This window comes from Prionailurus bengalensis, chromosome F2 (genome assembly GCF_016509475.1).
Source record: "Prionailurus bengalensis isolate Pbe53 chromosome F2, Fcat_Pben_1.1_paternal_pri, whole genome shotgun sequence".
Classification (NCBI taxonomy): domain Eukaryota; kingdom Metazoa; phylum Chordata; class Mammalia; order Carnivora; family Felidae; genus Prionailurus; species Prionailurus bengalensis.
The window spans coordinates 65,602,133-65,620,356 of NC_057353.1; positions in this window are offsets into that span (position 1 = coordinate 65,602,133).

Sequence of the window (18,224 nt, forward strand, 5' to 3'; positions counted from 1 at the left end):
AAGCCTTTTATGTCCCTCAAGCACTGCTCAATGGAAATCTATGCACTGAGTAGGGTTAGTGGCCCACGAACTAAGCACTGGTTCTGTCTATGTTGCTCACAGTGACTGCGGTCCCCTTTCTCTGACCACCTCCTTCTAACAAGGGGCTTGGAAGTAGCAGTAATATAAGGTGGTAAGGAGAAAAATGCAGAGAGGCTACAATAGATAAGGTGGGTTGGGAACCCAGGGAGGGAGATAGAATGCAGGTAGGTAGGGTGCCAAGCAGGTCTGGTCGGGGAGGAGGGGCAGAGGGCTATGGTGCTGTACAGGGACCCACCGTCACCAGGAGTCAGCCTCACTACAGTGCCCCCTTGGACTTAACTGTGTTCCTCCCTGATGTCCTCACCTTCATTTCTTATGGGCAAGTCAAACAGCTTCTTGCCCTGTGGGAGTAGGACTTCTACGTCTATATGGCTCTTTTCACCGGACAGCCACAGCACTGGACCCCGGATTAAGGTATGTTTGTGCCACATCAGGACTAGGGGACACTGTGACCTGGGAGAAATCCTAATGGGTCGTGTGCATCCTTATTACAAAGATGGTGTGTGAAGGACTGAGATGACAGATGATAATTACAGAATGTTCAATGCTACAGACACATGTCTGGACTATTGTCCTTATATTGTTCTTATGGTACGATATTCCTTCCCACCTGAGGACACTCAATCCCAGGCCAAAAACCAGAGATTGAAAGAGCACATGGTTTATCAGGGGCAGAGTTCTAGAACCTCACTTTGTGACTTTTTGTTTCCCTCACCCTCATCTTCAGAAGCCAGGCTGTCTCTGCTAGGAAGTACTTGTGTTTTGTTCATCTGTTTTTTTGTTTTGTTTTGTTTTGTTTTGTTTTGTTTTCATTACAAAAGGGTAACCTTCCTTATTACATTAGTATCATTTATGTACCTTGTTTCATTTTCATTTAAACTGAAAGTTGAGCAATCTAAATAAGGAATTTATATTTATAGTTAGAAGGGAATTTTCTAGCTGAACATCTCACAGGTCTGGATCCTGAGGTTCTGGGGGTTTGATAAATTGCTTGCCTGGTGACAACTGAAGTAGAGTGGCAGAGCGGGAGTGACAGCCCTCACTGGTACATGTCTCCTGGCCCAGCGCTGCCTTTGAGAGCTGAGTTAATGAAGAGATAACGATCTTTCTAAGCAACATTCAACATTTCAAGTGGTATGGGACAGTGGACTTATACACCACCCATGCTGTCAAGTCTGGGGTCTTAAGAGCTTTGCCACACCTCTGCGGTACCTGTATCTATCAGGCAATTGTTCTCAGGTGTCCTGAGTGAAAGAAGACGGTTTTTGATCCGGAAGGAGATGGGTCCCCATCCCCCGTCTCCTGCCATGTAGACAGGGTGTGGTCTGGTCCTCCTTAGGAAGCAAACCCAGAAGGCAGGTAGGCAGGACTCCCACATGAGAATTAGTAATGTTTTGCCACGGGGTCACCCAACTCCCACCCATCAGTCACCAGCTGACAGGTTTCCCTCTCCTGCTTTCCACTGTGGAAAATCCTCCTCTATTCTCTGTCCTGGGAGACAGCCGGGGTTTCTCAGGTTCTTTCCCTCTTCAGCCAAGAAGCACACACTTACGATTAATCAAACTATGAATGCATATGTCAGTCTGAGGGTGGCTTCTTTAGAAACAGCCAGGGGACTGTGTATTTAATGCTCTGAAGCACATTTTCGCCCAGGAGTCAGGCTAACTTCTGTTGAGAATTGTCTCCAGCTCTGTCAATGATGAAACAGAAGCTCTTCTGTAAACCCCAATTTCATGCCATGAGAAGATTGCACTCTTCGCTAAGACTTTAAGAATGGTTTTGGGGAAATGTTATAGACTTTAAAATAGGAAACCAGCAAAACTCCCACAATCTTCACATTAACATCGTGATTTCTAATTTACAAAGCACTTCCCGCTGGCTGGCCTTGTCAGTCTTTGACTTCAAACCACAGAACAACCACACTGGTTAGGAGGAGTTGGGTATGGAAATCTGTGTCCCTATGCTCCATCCAACTCCACTGACAACACTCGGGCCCTTGAAAAAGCCCTTCCCCTCCTGCCTTCAGCAGCTGCTCCCACTATTTTCTCTGTCAGAACTTTCCAAGGGAATCCTGCCCATCTTCTCAGGGCCCATTTAGTTAACTTCCTCTTATCCTTCAGTTGTGAGCTCATATCAAGTTTTTCAGGGAAGTCTTCCTTCCCCGACCATCCCTCGTCTTTTGTCATCCCAACATGCCTTAATAATCCTATTAGGCTACAGGTCATTTTTATGTTTGGCTTAACTATTTTATCCAGGGCACGTGTTCACCATATAACAGCCCCGTAAATACTGGAGAAGGGAGTGAGTGACCACCACCCACCTTTCTTTTCGGCTGAGAAATCTGAAGCTTAAAGCAGCATGCCAAAGGTCATGTTTCTAATAAGAGTTTGAGGAGCCAGACTTGTAATTCTGAATTTCGGCATTGCCACGTGCTCACTTGGGTGATTTTTCTCTGAGTCGCTGGTTCTCTTTTCCTTTATTTGTTAAATTCAGATAATAGAAACAAAGGGAATAGTTAAGTACGATGAGAGATAAAGTATATACAGGGCTTCTGTACTCAGCATACTCTTAATAAATTCATTCACGTCTTTTAAGTCTGTTAGCTGGACTACTGATCCTAGTCTATAAAATTATCTCTATCTTGTTCAAAAACATCAGTGTCTTGGGGCACCTGGGTGGCTCAGTCAGTTAAGCGCCTGACTCTTGATTTTGGCTCAGGTCATTATCTCACCGTTTGTGAGTTTGAGGCACGCATTGGGCTCTGCACTGACAGTGTGGAGCCTGCTTGGGAGTCTCACTCTCCCCCTCTCTCTGCCCCTCCCCTACCCATGCTCTCTCTCTCCAAATAAATAAATAAATAAGCTAAAAAAATCAGTGTCTCCTCCTATCCATGGGAAATCTGAAGCAAAAAGAAAGGAGGTGCTAAGTGCGACTAGTTTTCTCTTTTCTCCTTTAGTTCATAATGCAGTGACAGAAGAGATTGTGAAATAAACTTTTCAAGGCAATAGAAACAGGCAAAACTCATATTTATTTAGTTTATTTAGCATCTTCCTAAATGCCTGGTATGTTTGTTGCCTTCATCTTTATTCCAATTAATAAGGACTGTTCGAAAGACAGGCTCAAGATGGAAATGCAAGTGTTTTGGAGTAATTGAAATGAAAGATTTCTCATGGTGAAACAAGGTTGAACTCATAGTGCTTGTACTGGTGGATATGCTAAGGGATGGAGCTATGGAAGCAGCCAAGATGGTAAAGAAGTTGTCTGAAGAGAAGGCTTAAATGGTGAGAGAGAGAGAGAGAGAGAGAGAGAGAGAGAGAGAGAGAGAGAAAGAAAAGAAAGAAAAGAAAGAAAGAAAGAAAAGAAAAGAAAAGAAAAGAAAAGAAAAGAAAAGAAAAGAAAAGAAAATAGAGGAGAGAATAAGCATCAGATATCAAGAGATATTTCACTCAAGCTTCTTGACACTTAATCTTGTGTTTGACCCAGCAGGTTACCTGGGGTGTTCTATAATGTTACTATGTCCAATGTATGATTTATATCCTCTGTATCATATTCCTAAGCTATTAAAGGCACAACACAGACCAAGGATATTTATAGAAATTATTGTACTATAATAGCAATGGAATATAAAAATACTATTCTTCAAGGATTCTATTTCAGGCTAAACATTTGAGAAGGATATTGGAAAACCCACACATATATGACTTAATATGTATTATCTAATTCATTGAACTTCAAAACTACTTTCAAATAGCTACATTAGAGGCAGTAATTACACATATTTAAAGCTGGCTAGAGAGAGCTGATCGAGAACACTGACATGGATAGCAAGATGTTTGTTTGTGTATGAGAACAGGCAAGGGAACTGCAGTAAAAACCCGGGTTCCAATTCTAGCTATGCCATTGTATGATCTCTGTGACATTAAGGTTTGGAAGTGAAATGTGGGGATAGTAATGCCTGCATCATAGGATAGATATGATTAAATAAGAATGAAAATAATAGGAGTATTGTCCATACACTAATACCTGTAGTATAGTTTACTTCATAAATTCTGTTTTTCTCTCTAAAGGCATTTGTTCTTTCTGACTCTGTTTTTCTTGATAGTTTTCTGCTTTTTAAACAGGAGAGAAAGAGAAAGTACCTTTGAATACTAAATCATGTATGGTTGCCATGCTGCTGGAAACCACAAAGTAACCATGCTTTGCCTACTGCGAGGGTGCCACTCTCACCCACTGTACCTCCTCCACCTTTCTCCTCCTCTACCTTTACCTCGGCTACTTTAAGGAAAAAAAAAACAATTAGGGGTGAGGCCAAGATCTCTCTTATTCTAAAGGGGACCAAAGTTCATACACATACATTTCCTGATCTTCAGGAGAAGATTCAAGCCTTTTTTACTCTGCATATATATACAACCAAGTCACTTTCTTTTTCTTGACCTATTACACTGGCTAAACCCTCTAATACAATATCAAATAAAAGTGATAAGACTGAGTATCCTTGCCTTGGTCCTGACTTTCAGGGGAAAGTATTTGGGTTTTTCACCACTAAAATATGGTGTGAACTTCAGGATTTTCATAAATGCCCTTTTTTAGATTAAGGAATGTGTCTCCTACCTATAGGTTAATGAGGCTTAAAAATTAAAAAAAAAATTTTTTTTAATGTTTATTTTTGAGACAGAGAGAGACACAGCATGAGCAGGGAAGGGGCAGAGAGAGAGGGAGACACAGAATGTGAAGCAGGCTCCAGGCTGTGAGCGGTCAGCACAGAGCCCGACACGGGGCTCAAACTCACAAACTGTGAGATCATGACCTGAGCCGAAGTTGGATGCTTAACCGACTGAGCCACCCAGGCACCCCTAAAAAAATTTTTTTAATGTCTATTTTTGAGAGAGAGAGACAGAGTGTGAGCAGGGGTGGGGTAGAGAGAGAGGGAGACACAGAATCCAAAGCAGGCTCTGGGCTCTGAACTGTCAGCACAGAGCCCCACATGGGGCTCAAAGCCACAAACCATGAGATCATGACCTGAGCTGGTCAGATGCTTAACTGACAGTCACCCAGGTGCCCCGATGAGTCTTTTTATTCGGGAATGGATGTTGGATTTTGACAAATATTTTTCTACATTTTTGAGATGATCTTTTTTTTTTTTTAGCTTGTTACTATGGTTAATTAAAGTGATGAAGTTTAAATTGTAGATAGTAAGCCAATCTTGCATTATTGAGATAAAATTATTTTGATCGTGATGTATTATCCTTTTTATATACGATTTGAGTTAGGCAAAATCGTATTACAATTTTTGGATTTATATTTATGGAAGATATAAGGCTCTAGCTTATTTTTCTTCTTATTTCTTCATCTGGTTTTGATATCAGAAGAACGCTGGCCTCACAGACTGATTTGGGATGAGATGTTTCTTCAAATTTGTGGAAGAATTTTTGCAAAATTGTGTTATTTCTTTCTTAAATACTCGGTGTAATTCACTATTAAAACAGGTTAACCTGGAGTTTTGTGGGAAAATTTCTCACTACAACTCAACTTCTTTAATAAAAATAGGCTATACAACTTAACTATGTCTTCTTTCCTGATTGTATTTGTATTTATTGTTTTTCAAATAATTTTTCCATTTCATCTAAGTAGTTGAATTTATTGGCATAAAGTTGTACATAATATTCCATCAAATTTTTTTATATACATAACATCCATATTGATGTTCCATCTGTCATTGTAATATTGGTAATATGGGTCTTCTCCCTTATATGTAATCTATCTAGCTAGAGATTTATTGATTTAAGGATATTGATATCCTTAAATAACCCATTTTTTATTTTTTATTTGGTTTTGGATTTTTTTTCTAACATTTGCTATTTTTTTTCTATTTCATTGATTTCCACTGTAGTCTTTATTATTTCCTTTATTGCTAACTTTAGATTTTATTTACTCTTCATTCTAATTCTTTAAAAAATTTTTTTTAAATGTTTTTATTTATTTTTGAGACAGAGACAGAGCACGAGCAGGGGAGGGGCAGACAGAGAGGGAGACACAGAATCTGAAACAGGCTCCAGGCTCTGAGCTGTCAGCACAGAGCCTGATGGGCTCGAACTCACAGACTGTGAGATCATTACCTGAGCTGAAGTCGGACGCCCAACCAACTGAGCCACCCAGGCACCCCGACTTCATTCTAATTCTTAAGATGGAAGCTGAGGTCACTGATTTGAGAACATTTTTTCTTAATAATAGATATTTAAGGCTACAAATTAATCTCTAATTCTGCTTTTGCAATGTCCTGCACACTTTGACATTTGTTTTCATTGAGTTCAAAATACTGAATTAAAAAAAAATATTTTTTCATCTTTTTTTGGCCCATAGGTTATTATTTGAAGTATATTATTTAATTTCCCGTGTTTAGAGATTTTTCACATATCTTTGTTATTGATTTCTAATTTGGTTTTATTGTGACAAAATAGAATAATTTTTTACTTGAATCACTTTCCAGTTTTTGGGAAGAGGGGCCCAGAATATAGTCTATCTTGGCAAATGTTCCGTGTGCACATAAAAAGAAATTTTATCCTACTGTCATTAAGTAGCGTGGTCTGTAAATGCCAATTAAGTTGGTTGATAGTACTGTTCCAGTGTTATGTATTGTACTGATTTTTTGTGTACATTTTCTGTCAATTAATAAGGAAGTAATCTTGAAATCTCTGACTCCAATCGTGGATTTGTCTATGTCTTCTTTGAAGATCTGCTAATTTTTCCTTCAATATGTGGAATTTCTGTTGTTTGGGGGCATAAGTTTTAGGATTTTTATGTCCTCCTGATGAATTGTTCCATTTATCATTATGAAATCCTCCCCCAACCATACCCTTAGCAGGGTTCTTTGTTTTGAAATCTTTTTTGTTTGAAGTTAATTAAGCTGCTCTGCTTCCTTTGATTAGTGTTAACATAATGTTTTCCATCTTTTTTTTAACGTTTTTATTTATTTTTTTTGTTCCTTTGTATATAATGTTTCTTTTTTTCTTTGGCTACATTAAGACTTCTTTTTATCACTGATTTTAAGCAATTTGATTGTAATTGACCACGTTACCATTTTCTTCATGCTTGTGGCATTTGTGTTCATTGAAATTCTTCAATATATAGACTATTTTCAACAAATTTGGAATATTTTCAGCCATTATTTCTTCAAAAATTATTTCTCAGGCCACCAGGGTGGCTTAGTCGGTAAAGTGTCCAACTCTTGATTTGGGCTCAGGTCATGATCTCATAGTTTGTGAGTTTGAGCCCTGCACGAGGCTCTGTGCAGACAGCAGGGAGCCTGCTTGGGATTCTCTCTCTCTGCCCCTCCCCAACTAATGTTCTTGCTCTCTCTCAAAGTAAATAAATAAACTTAAAAAATTATTTCTCTCTCCTACTTCCTTTCATTTGAGGACTCCTATTCCTCCTATTACTAGGCCTCTTAAAGTTCCACAGTTCATTGATCCTCTCAATTTTTCTAGTCATTTCTTTTCGATGAGTTTCATTTTATATAGTTTTTCCTCTTGTACCTCCAAGATCACTAATCTCTTTTCCTGCAGTGTCTAATATGCCATTAATCCCATCCAGGGTGTTCTTCATTTAAGACATTGTACTTTTCATCTATAAAAGTTCAATTTGGGTACTTTTTTGGTATTCTATGTCTATTATATTTTAAATATTTATTCTGAATTCTTAAACATACAGACTACCATTATAATGTCTTATTTAATGTCCTTGTCTACCAGTTTTATTCTGTGTTCATTTTGTATCAGTTTCAATTGATTGACTTTTTTCCCTCAGTATTGATTGTATTTTCCTGCTGCTTTTGTAAACTTTTAATTTTTTATTGGATGCCACAACTGTGAACTTGTTTTTGAGTATTGGATTTTTGCCTTTCTAAAAATATTCTGGAGCTTTATATTGAGATGTGGTTAGGTTATACGAAAATAATTTGGGGGTGCCTGGGTGGCTCAGTTGGTTAAGCGTCGTCTCTTGGTTTCAGCTCAGGTCATGATCTCACAGTTCATGAGTTCAAGCCCTGCCTGGGGCTCTGTGCTGACAGCTTGTGGAGCCTGCTTGGAATTCTGTCTCCCTCTCTCTCTGCCCCTCCCCTGCTCACTCTTTATCACTCTCTCAGAAATAATAAATAAACAGACATTTAAAAAAAAAAAGAATTTGTTTCTTTGACTTTTCCTCTTTAAAGCTTGTTTGGCCAGAATAGGCAGTCTTTAATACAGGATTAATTTTCCCCACTATTGAAGGCTAATTATTCTGAGTATACTACCCAATGTCCAGTTTATTACGAGATTTTCTGCTCTGACTAGTTGGAACATGCACTATTAATGAATGGTACTATGTGACCTCTCAGTATGGTTCCTCCTAATTCTTTTAGTATTTTTTTCCCTCAACTTTGGGTACTTTTCTCATGTGCTCATGCTAATCAGTATCCAGCTGTGTGCTCAAAGGAGGCTCTTCCCCAATCTCTAAGATTTTCTCTCTGTTAAGCTTTCTCCTCTCTGGTATTCTGCCCTGTGGACTCTTGCTATCTCATCTTTCTTGGACTTCCTGCTTCATTTCCTCAACTCAGGGAGACAGCAAGGCTCTGCCTGGGCCCCCTCTTCCTGCCCTACCGTCTGGAAACTCACTCCAGGCAATAATTTGAGACGATCATAAGATTCATCACATTTGTTTCCCATGTTTTGGTTGTCATTGTCCTTCAATGTGTGATGTCCAAAATACTGAGAACTACACTTTCACAAATTTTGACCAGTTTTTAAATTTTTTTTCATGGTGTTAAGGTAAATTATGTCCCTTTTATTCCATTTCTCAAGAGGTGGAAGTCATAAACCAGATCTAGTTTGTGGTTCCAGGTCTCTATACTTTACTTACTCTGAAAAGTCAGTAGCCAGACTAGAAGTTTTATTGGTCCACATGGAGATGAAATACCTACTTTACTTTCAAAACTTTTTTTTTTTTCAATCAGATATACCATTAGTGTGAGTGACTGGAACCAGTTGGCAGACAAATAATAATACTGTACTCTAATGATTCAATATATTTATTCTTTCTTCCCTTCTTTAGAAAGTTCAACCGCCTCAGAAAAATCATTTGCAACTTGAAAAAAAAATGTACTATGCAAATGGTTTGATTTGAAATTAAAATTTAAAGCTATGCTCACTTTTTTTTTGGTCTTTATTTTCCTGGAGGGAAATCAGAGCAGCATACGGCGACAAGCCAACGACGGTAAAAAACTCTTTTTCCTGAGTGATGAGTCATGTTTCCTGTAGTTACTGTCCTTCATGTGAGAATCCTTAATTATTAAACATAAAAAGTGACTGTAAGAATCAAACTGAAAGGTTTTGAAGTTTTGCAAAGAAATGGATTATGCGACTTCACTGCCTAAATCATCCTAATACTTCCTATTTGAATTCAAATTTCATATGACTCATGTCATGCAGCCCTATTAATTATCTCCAGTTTGAAGTGTGCATGGTCCTTCATGATCTTATCTCTCTCCTCTTGGCACTTGGGCCTTCTGTTTCTTGTACCTACAAAGCTATCTCCTACAGCAAAGCCTTCATCCAAGTTATTTCTTCTGCTGGAATATTTTTTCCATGATTATTATATGGCTGGCTTCTTTTCAACATTCAAGTTTCAACTCAAATATTACTGCCCTAAGAAGTGTTTCTTGACTATGCTAGTTAATGTTGTGGGCTTACCACTGTGGCAGTGGTCAGAATTCTAAGATGACCCACAATTGCCTATAGCTTTGCATAATCTACCGTCTTTCGGTATGCACAAGACCTGTGAATAGGTCGGGGTATCACTGTTATCATTATGCTATGTTATCTGGCACAAGGAAGTATACAGATGTAATTGTGTCCTGAATAAGTTGACTATAAATTAATCCAAAGGGCGATTATCCTGGGTGGCCCTGAGCTAACCAGGCAAGGTCTTTGAAAGCAGAGATATTCTACTGTTTTTGTGGAGGAAATAATTGTTTGGTGAGAGTCTATGGTGGGAGTCACCTGACATGGACCTGAGGGCAGCCTCAACACATTACTTTCGGCCAAAAGCCAACAAGAATATGAGGACCTTAGTCCTACGATTGCAAGGAACTGTATTCGGCCATCAAGATGAATGTACTCGGAATAGTATCTCCTGATTGAGCACCACATGAGGTTCTAACTCCAGTTAACATTTTACTATCAGCCTGAGAAGACCCTGAGCAGATGGCTCAGTTAACTCATGCCCAGACTCCTGACCTAGGAAAACTGTGAGTTGACAAATTGCGCTGCTTTAAATTGCTAAATTTCTGGTAATCTGTTATGCAGAAACAGAAAATGAATACACCCAAATCACTTTCTATCACACTGCACTGTTTTATTTTCTTCGTGGCTGAAAACGCTTTGAAGTTATCTTCTATGTATTTCTTGTTTATTTCAGTTATCTACCCCTAGAATATACATTCTACTAGAAAAGCAATTTTGGTTGTCATACTGCCAGGTTGATTCTGGCTATTCTGGCTATTTGGGAGGTAGATTGGAGAGAACTATAAATCTGTTTCTGTTTTGCTGTTTAAAAAAAGAGAGAGAGAGAGAAGCTAATATATACTGTGTAATATTGAAATTTTCTCAGTGGGACAAAATAATCTTTCTTTGGTATTCTTCAATTTACTAAATAATTAAATATGAAAGAAAGACTAAAAATTCTTGAAAATAAGAAAAGCACCAAGCCAAAATTTCGCATAAATCAGAGGCATGCAGCTCTGTTATTTTTCAAATAATACAATTGTTTATGGAAGCCATGCAACATTTCAGCACAGAATTTTATTTTGCATAATGAATAATTTTTTTTTTTTTTTGGATTTCACCCTCTGTAGTTATTGTGACCACATGTGGTGCTGGTGCCAGAACATTCCTCCCTTGTGTGTTTCATGCCCAACATGATCCTCATACTCAGGGCTTCCAGCAGATTGTGTCTGTTTTGTGAATTCTTGCTATTGTTGTCCTGAAAAGGTAATCAGCAACTGCCTGTGCCAAAGAGGAGGGAGAGAGAGCTACATGATTGTCTTTTGTTCTCCTACAGGAAGAAGAGAACTGTGGGGACACTCTTTACTTTTATATATATACATACATACATGTACATGTATACATATGTACATGTATGTATGTATATATATGAAGTTGTTTTTAATCATATTTGCAGTAATATATTCCCTTGGGTAAAAATTCTTCAAGTCTAGAACTCTGTGGCCTGTTATACTCATGCTCGAAATCTCAGAACTAAACAAAGAAAGTTTATCACCTTGAATTCAAATGTATTGCAACATCTAGCCTGTGCTCCTCATGACTGTCTAATGTATGTGGCTGTTAGCAACTGTAAACTGTATAATATGCAGTCTCACCCTCAAACCATAGGTCTTTAAAATGTTACCTATTATTTTGGATTAACATGTTCTGCCTTTAGCTGGTCAGTCTGTTGATGAAAGCCCTAAACCCCAAACTCCTCATTTAAACCAATTTCAATAATATCGTCTGAATCCATTCCAAATTTCAAACCTGGCAAACAGCTTCAGACATATGTGTGGAAGTATTAATCAGTGTCTTTTTCAGATGAATTAAAGGATTCTAGAAATCACTCTCTTCCAAATAAGTATATTTCCCATTGATCTTCATTGGCACCTAAATTTTACCATTAAATTAAAAAAAAATGTGCTCCAATTTACTGCTTACAAAATGATGCAGGTAATGTGCAAAATCTCTCATATATTGCATTTTATTCCCTGAAACACAAATCCAGTTTAACCTGGTTGGCAGAAAATCATATTAGGAAGGGAACAGACAGGTAGTCCTGATTTAAGTCTTGCCTCTATCTCTTCTTAAAACAATCTTGACTACTTCAAACTAACATTTGAGGATTCTCAAATGTTAAAACTGGATACAATAACACTTATCTTACTTAGACGATCATGAATATATCAGGTAATATAAGAAAAAGACTAAAACAAAACATGATCATTAGTGCCTATTATTCTTTAAAAATATTTATTTATTAATTTTAAGAGAGAGCATGCATGTGAGTGGAAGAGAGGCAGAGAGAGAGGGAGAGAAAATCCCAAGCAGGCTCCATGCTGTGCTGTCAGCACAAGGCCCAATGTGGGGCTTGATCCCACAAACCATCAGATCACGACCTGAGCAAAAATCAAGAGTCAGTCATTAACTGAATGAGCCACCCAGGCACCCCAGTAGCTATTATTGTTACTATTTTAGGTGAACTGCTAAGGCATTTATTGACTGCCTTCTATATGTAGTTTGCCAAAGATACACGGAAATGAAATGCGTTTGTTTTATGTGTCTTCCAGGACAAAATTAAGGATCAAATAAGTAAACTATGGGAAGAGACAAAGTTTGCTTCATTCCAAAGAAAAGAAAAAATAAATTACTATCTATCTGTGAAAATTAATTCAGGGAAACCTCACTAAAATGGAGTTGGGAGGCTAGAAAGGGGAACTCTCATGTCCTACCACTTGTCAATTGCAGATCTCAACAGGGAAACATACCTTGTAAATTGACACTACTTTACTCCCCCCAGATGGAGGAAGAAAGGTTTTCACCCCTGGCAGCAGTGCAGCTGAAGAGGAACTGTCACAACTCGGCTAAAGAAAAGCCACTACACTTCAAACTCTCATTTGCTTCCATGCCCTTTTTGTTTATAACAGTCGCTCCCAAACTCTCTCTTTCCTCTGCAAGAGTGTTGCTCTCCTTTGTTCTTGGATTTCCCGATGGTTTTGCCATAGCTTGCTTATCCTAAACTGCGATTCTCTGCTATTACTGAATAAACTTTTTGCTGGTAAAATAACTGACAGTTTAATTAATTTATTTTAATGTTTATTTTTGAAAGAGAGAGCATGAGCGAGCTTGAGCAGGGGAGGGGCAGAGAAAGGGAGGGATAAATGATCTGAAGTGGGCTCTGTGCTGACAGCAGAGAGCCCGATGCGAGGCTCAAACCCACGAACCGTGAGATCCTGGCCTGAGCCAATGTTGGACACTCAACTGACTGAGCAACCCAGGCGTACCGACAATTTTATTTTTAAGGTTCACAAATCACATTAGTATTGTTGTTGCTATTATTTATTGACTACTTCCTATAGGTAAGATATCATGCTAATTGATTTCATGTACTGTCTCATTAAATTTTCACAACCCAATATTCATTACTATTTTATGGTAAAACAGACGGACCAAGCTCAAAAAGAGCTAAGAGCTATGATTTGACCTCAGTTATGTCAGATTACAAAAAGCATAACAATGGGACCTATTAGCTTGGCTGACTTGTAAATATGATTCTCAATTAGATTTCATATCACTTCACTTAAATCGCTAAAGATTTATTAAAATACATGGAGCCTGGATTAGTTACCATGGAGGTCTTACCTGATACCACGACATTTATGCCACATTGACATTTGGAAAACTTTGAGGATGTCATGCTAGTCACATAGTTGTAAAATGTGAAAGTATTTTGGAATCTTATGATTTGTAATAAGAAATATAAATTTAGTCTTTGTCCCTTTTTCTGGCACAGAGCTCCCAAACCCTTAGAATTTCCTAAGTGATAAGAGCAATAAAGTATCTTTTGTTATGTTAATGAGGCGACTTTTAGAAAGCACCTGAGGATTGGGGCTGGTTGTCAGAGGTTCTAACTAAGGTCAGTGATTAAAGGGATGAATTTCCAGTCCCACTCTCTGCCCTCCAGAGAGGGGAGAGGGGCTGGTGATTCAATCTATTGCCATTGGCCTGTGATATAATCCACCCTGCCTGTGTAATGAAGCCTCCATAAAATCCCAAAAGGATGACGTTCAGAGAGCTTGAGTTGGTGAATACATGGAGATGGGAGAGAATATTGTGCCTGGAGAGGGGATGGCAGTTCAGTGCCCTTCCCCACACCTTGCCTTATGCATCTCTTCCAGCTGGCTGTTCCTGAGTTTCTTCCTTTTATAATAAACTGGTAATCTAGTAAATTACCTGATTCTCTGAGTTCTATGAGCCCCTCCAGCCAAGTAATCCAACCTAAGGCGGGGGTAGGAGGGGGTCTTATAGGACCGAACCCTTAGCCTGTGGAATCTGGTGCCAGGCAGATAGTGTCAGAATTGAGCTGAATTCTCAAAAATGTTGCTGGTTTCTGAGAATTGCTTACTGGAGGTATTGGAAAACTCCCTTCCCTGTGTTGGAACTGGGTCTCAGACATCAAAAGAATTTGCAGAAATAATTAAAGACAAGAAGAGAAGGACATAGTTGTGGACTAGAAGAAGACCACAGCACAGATAGTTATGAATACATGTTCAACACCATCTTAAGCATCCCATGAGATTAGTTAAAATGATGTAGAAATGTATGAATGACTTACAAGAATTATACCCATAATAAGCCTCTAATAGCTGCTGATGGTAGTGATAACGACCAAGCAATTTAAACCAGTATGACCCAATAAAATTAAATGTATTTATTTGCAAATCTATCTATCTATTGATCTATCTATCAAACATCTATCTATCCAATCATCATCTCAGGGTGCAGCAATCCTTTATGAATATCGAAAATTAGGGCTGATACTGTCCAGCAAGTGTTTTAGTTAAGCCTCAAATTTTATCCACAGAGGCCAAGACATCACCCTCCAAGTTTCTTCTGTTATTCCAAATTTGACCTGCACAGTTCTGGCTATAAAGGTTGAACTTGAGTGACATGGCTTGGGTGCTTCTCTTGGTGGGTCTTGTGAATTTTTGCACACTGGATAGACTGGACAACTGCCCAAGGTATACGACTTGAAGTACTCCAACATGAACCTATGTCCTGCAGAGAGCCTTCTGGTCTTCTGAAATGGTGGTGCTGGAATTATGTCAATGGAACTTTAATTTTAAGGTCAAGGTGCTAATTCTTATAAAGACAGATGGGCTTGATTGTTCTTCTGGTTACAAACAGATTTCATTGTGAGTTTTTGTTCCTTTTCAAAAAACAAGTTTTGATGTGAAGAAATCAAAACTCTTTAGTGGGGAGAAGAGAATTGGAAGAAGGAAATTAGCACTTTCAGAATGTAGGTATCAGTTGCAAAACAGGAATTTAGTAGAAAGAAGATATTTGAATCAGGCAGCAATGGATTCAGTAGGGCTCAAATCCCTGAATTAAAAAAAAAACTTTTTTAAGTCTATTTATTTATTTTGAGAGAGACAGAGACAGCATGAGTGGGGAAGGGGTAGAGAGAGAAGGAGACAGAGAATCCCAAGCAGTCTTCATGCTGCCGGTGCAGAGCCCAACTCAGGGCTTGAACTCACAAAACTGGGAGATCATGATCTGAGTTGAAACCAGGAGTCAGATGCTTAACTGACTGAGTCACCCAGGTGCCTCAAAATCCCTGAAGTTTCACATTACTTTGAGCTAGATACAATCTACCAAAATGAAAATTTTCATACCTTTAAAATCAGTAATAATAACACATACTTTATTGAATTTGTGGAGATCAAATGAGATAGTTTATGAAAATTGTTTTCTATAAACGTTGTTTACCCTACATTAACCAAGATAATTTCCTTCTCAAGTTTTTTTTTTAAGTTTATTTATTTATTTTGGGAAAGAGAGAGAGCGCGAGCGAGCACAAGTGGGGAAAGGGCAGAGAGTGTAGGAGAGAGTGAATCCCATGTAGGCTTTGCACCATTAGTGCAGAGCCCCACGGGGAGCTCGAACCCATGAACTGCGAGATCATTACCTGAGCCAAAACCAAGAGTTGGACACTCAACCGACTGAGTCACCCAGGGTGCCAAAGTCCCAGAAATTATCTTTGTAGATCTTATATTCTTTTAAATGTAATTAATTTTAATAACATTATTGATTTTGTATTTATCATTGTTATAAACACATTTTCCTATGTTAAAATTATTTTATTTTTATTTCTATTATTTAATTAGTAAGCCTTTGTTGATTCTATTAGGGAGAACCAATAGGTATTATTGTAGTTGTGAGGTTAGACTGTGAGAATAGGACATTAAACAGTTGGTGTCTTGGAAAAATGTGTTTTACTATGATGATCAGGTAGTGATAATAAATGAACAATCCTTTGAAAGCTTACATTGGATATTTAATGAAAAATGAATCTAACATGTGTTGTTCTTCCAGTATGACATTTTTTTGGTATGATCTGTGAACATTAACATCATGTGATTTTAGAATTTAAATCTGAAAGACACTTGAGGAAGAATTTAGTATAACCCCTCAATTTATAGGTGAAGAAACCGAGGCCCCATACTTACAGATACTATTACCCAAGTTAGAAGACAGAATATGTAGTATGATGTGTACTTATACACAAATAATCATAGATAATAATCAGGAAGACAACACACAACATGTTAGTTGACAACAAGTTTATCATCTGGAACATTCTTCTCCACTTCCCCCTTGTACTCTTAAACAATAAACCTCTTACTTAAAATTTCTGCTCAGTTGCTTTTCCTTAGAGAAGTTTCCTTGAACCTCCAGTGAATGTCTACTACCTACTCCCCTGCATGGTCAAGTGATATGGAATATATATAGAATGTTTTTAGTGTTCAGTTTCACACTTAAAAAAAATATATAGGGGCACGTGGGTGGCTCAGTTGGTTAAGTGTCCGACTTTGGCTCAGGTCGTGATCTCACAGTTCATGGATTCAAGCCCCGTGTGGGGCTCTGTGCTGACAGCTCAGATCCTGGAGCCTGCTTTGGATTCTGTGTTTTCCTCTCTCTCTCTGCCCCTCCCCCCACTCTCTCTCTCTCTCAAAAATAAACAAAACATATATATACATACATATATATATATATAGTGGAAAGTTCATTTAACTGAAATCTACCCTCTTAGCAAATATTTAGGTGTACAATATATTATTATTTACTGTAGGTGTAATGTACAGTAGGTCTCTAGAGCTTACTCATTTTTCTTCACTGCAACACTCTGCCCACGGATTACAGTTTCACTTTTGCATGCATTATTCTCTCATTAAAGTGTCTGCATCCTCACTAAGCCATGTATTCCAACAGAGCAAGGACACTCACTGCCAGATGTTTCCCATCACGGAGTTTCCAGTGCTGAACACAAATATTGGCTCATTATAGATGCTCAATAAATATTTATTGAATTAATAGTAAATAACAAGCAAAAGGCAATAAAATGCTATCTTGAAAATAATCCTAAAAAACCTAGAATTTTCAGGGAGAGTTTTCTGACTACATTTATCATCCTGGTGGTCTTTAGAATCATGTCAGTCTCCAGTTTATTCCTAATCATAAATATTTCTGGAAGAATTCTTAGATACCTATTCTGCCTGTATAACAGAGCAACTCTGTGTGTGTGTGTGTGTGTGTGTGTGTGTGTGTGTGTGTTTGCATGCTGAGAGAGAAAGAAAGAGGGAGGGAGGGAAGGGAGGAGGGAAGATGACGGAGAGAAGTAAATCATTATGAAAGAGACCAACTTGTTGCAAAGAAGGGGACAAATTCAATAAGAGAGAAAAATGAATATCATGTGCGGTGAAACCCTAATATTAAAGACATTAAAATGTAAAGTATGGGGGATATGCAGATAATAGCCATATCTGCATATTTTAGCCTCATACTACATGAACTTATATCTCATATGATAGAGAATCATAATACCACGTTTCTTTTTTCTTTTTTTGTTTTTTTTGAATGTTTATTTTTGAGAGAGAGAGAGCGAGAGTGAGAGAGAGAGAGCGCATGAACAGGGGAGGGGCAGGGAGAGAGAGGGAGACACAGAATCCGAAGCAGGCTCCAGGCTCTGAGCTGTCAGCACAGAGCCCGACGCGGGGCTCAAACTCACAAGCTGTGAGATCATGACCTGAGCTGAAGTTGGACGTTCAACCGACTGAGTCACCCAGACACCCCAATACCACTTTTCTAAATATAAAATTACAGTAACAACTCTATTCCTTTTTGAAGTTCACTCAGTGATATATGTCCATTCTCTGACTCAAATCTCTTTTCGTATTAACCCTATTTTAAAACAATAAAATGAGGTTAGTGATAACCTCATGTAGTGCTTACTACTTGTCAGGTTCTCTTGCTAAAGTATATATGTATATTAACCTACTCACAAAA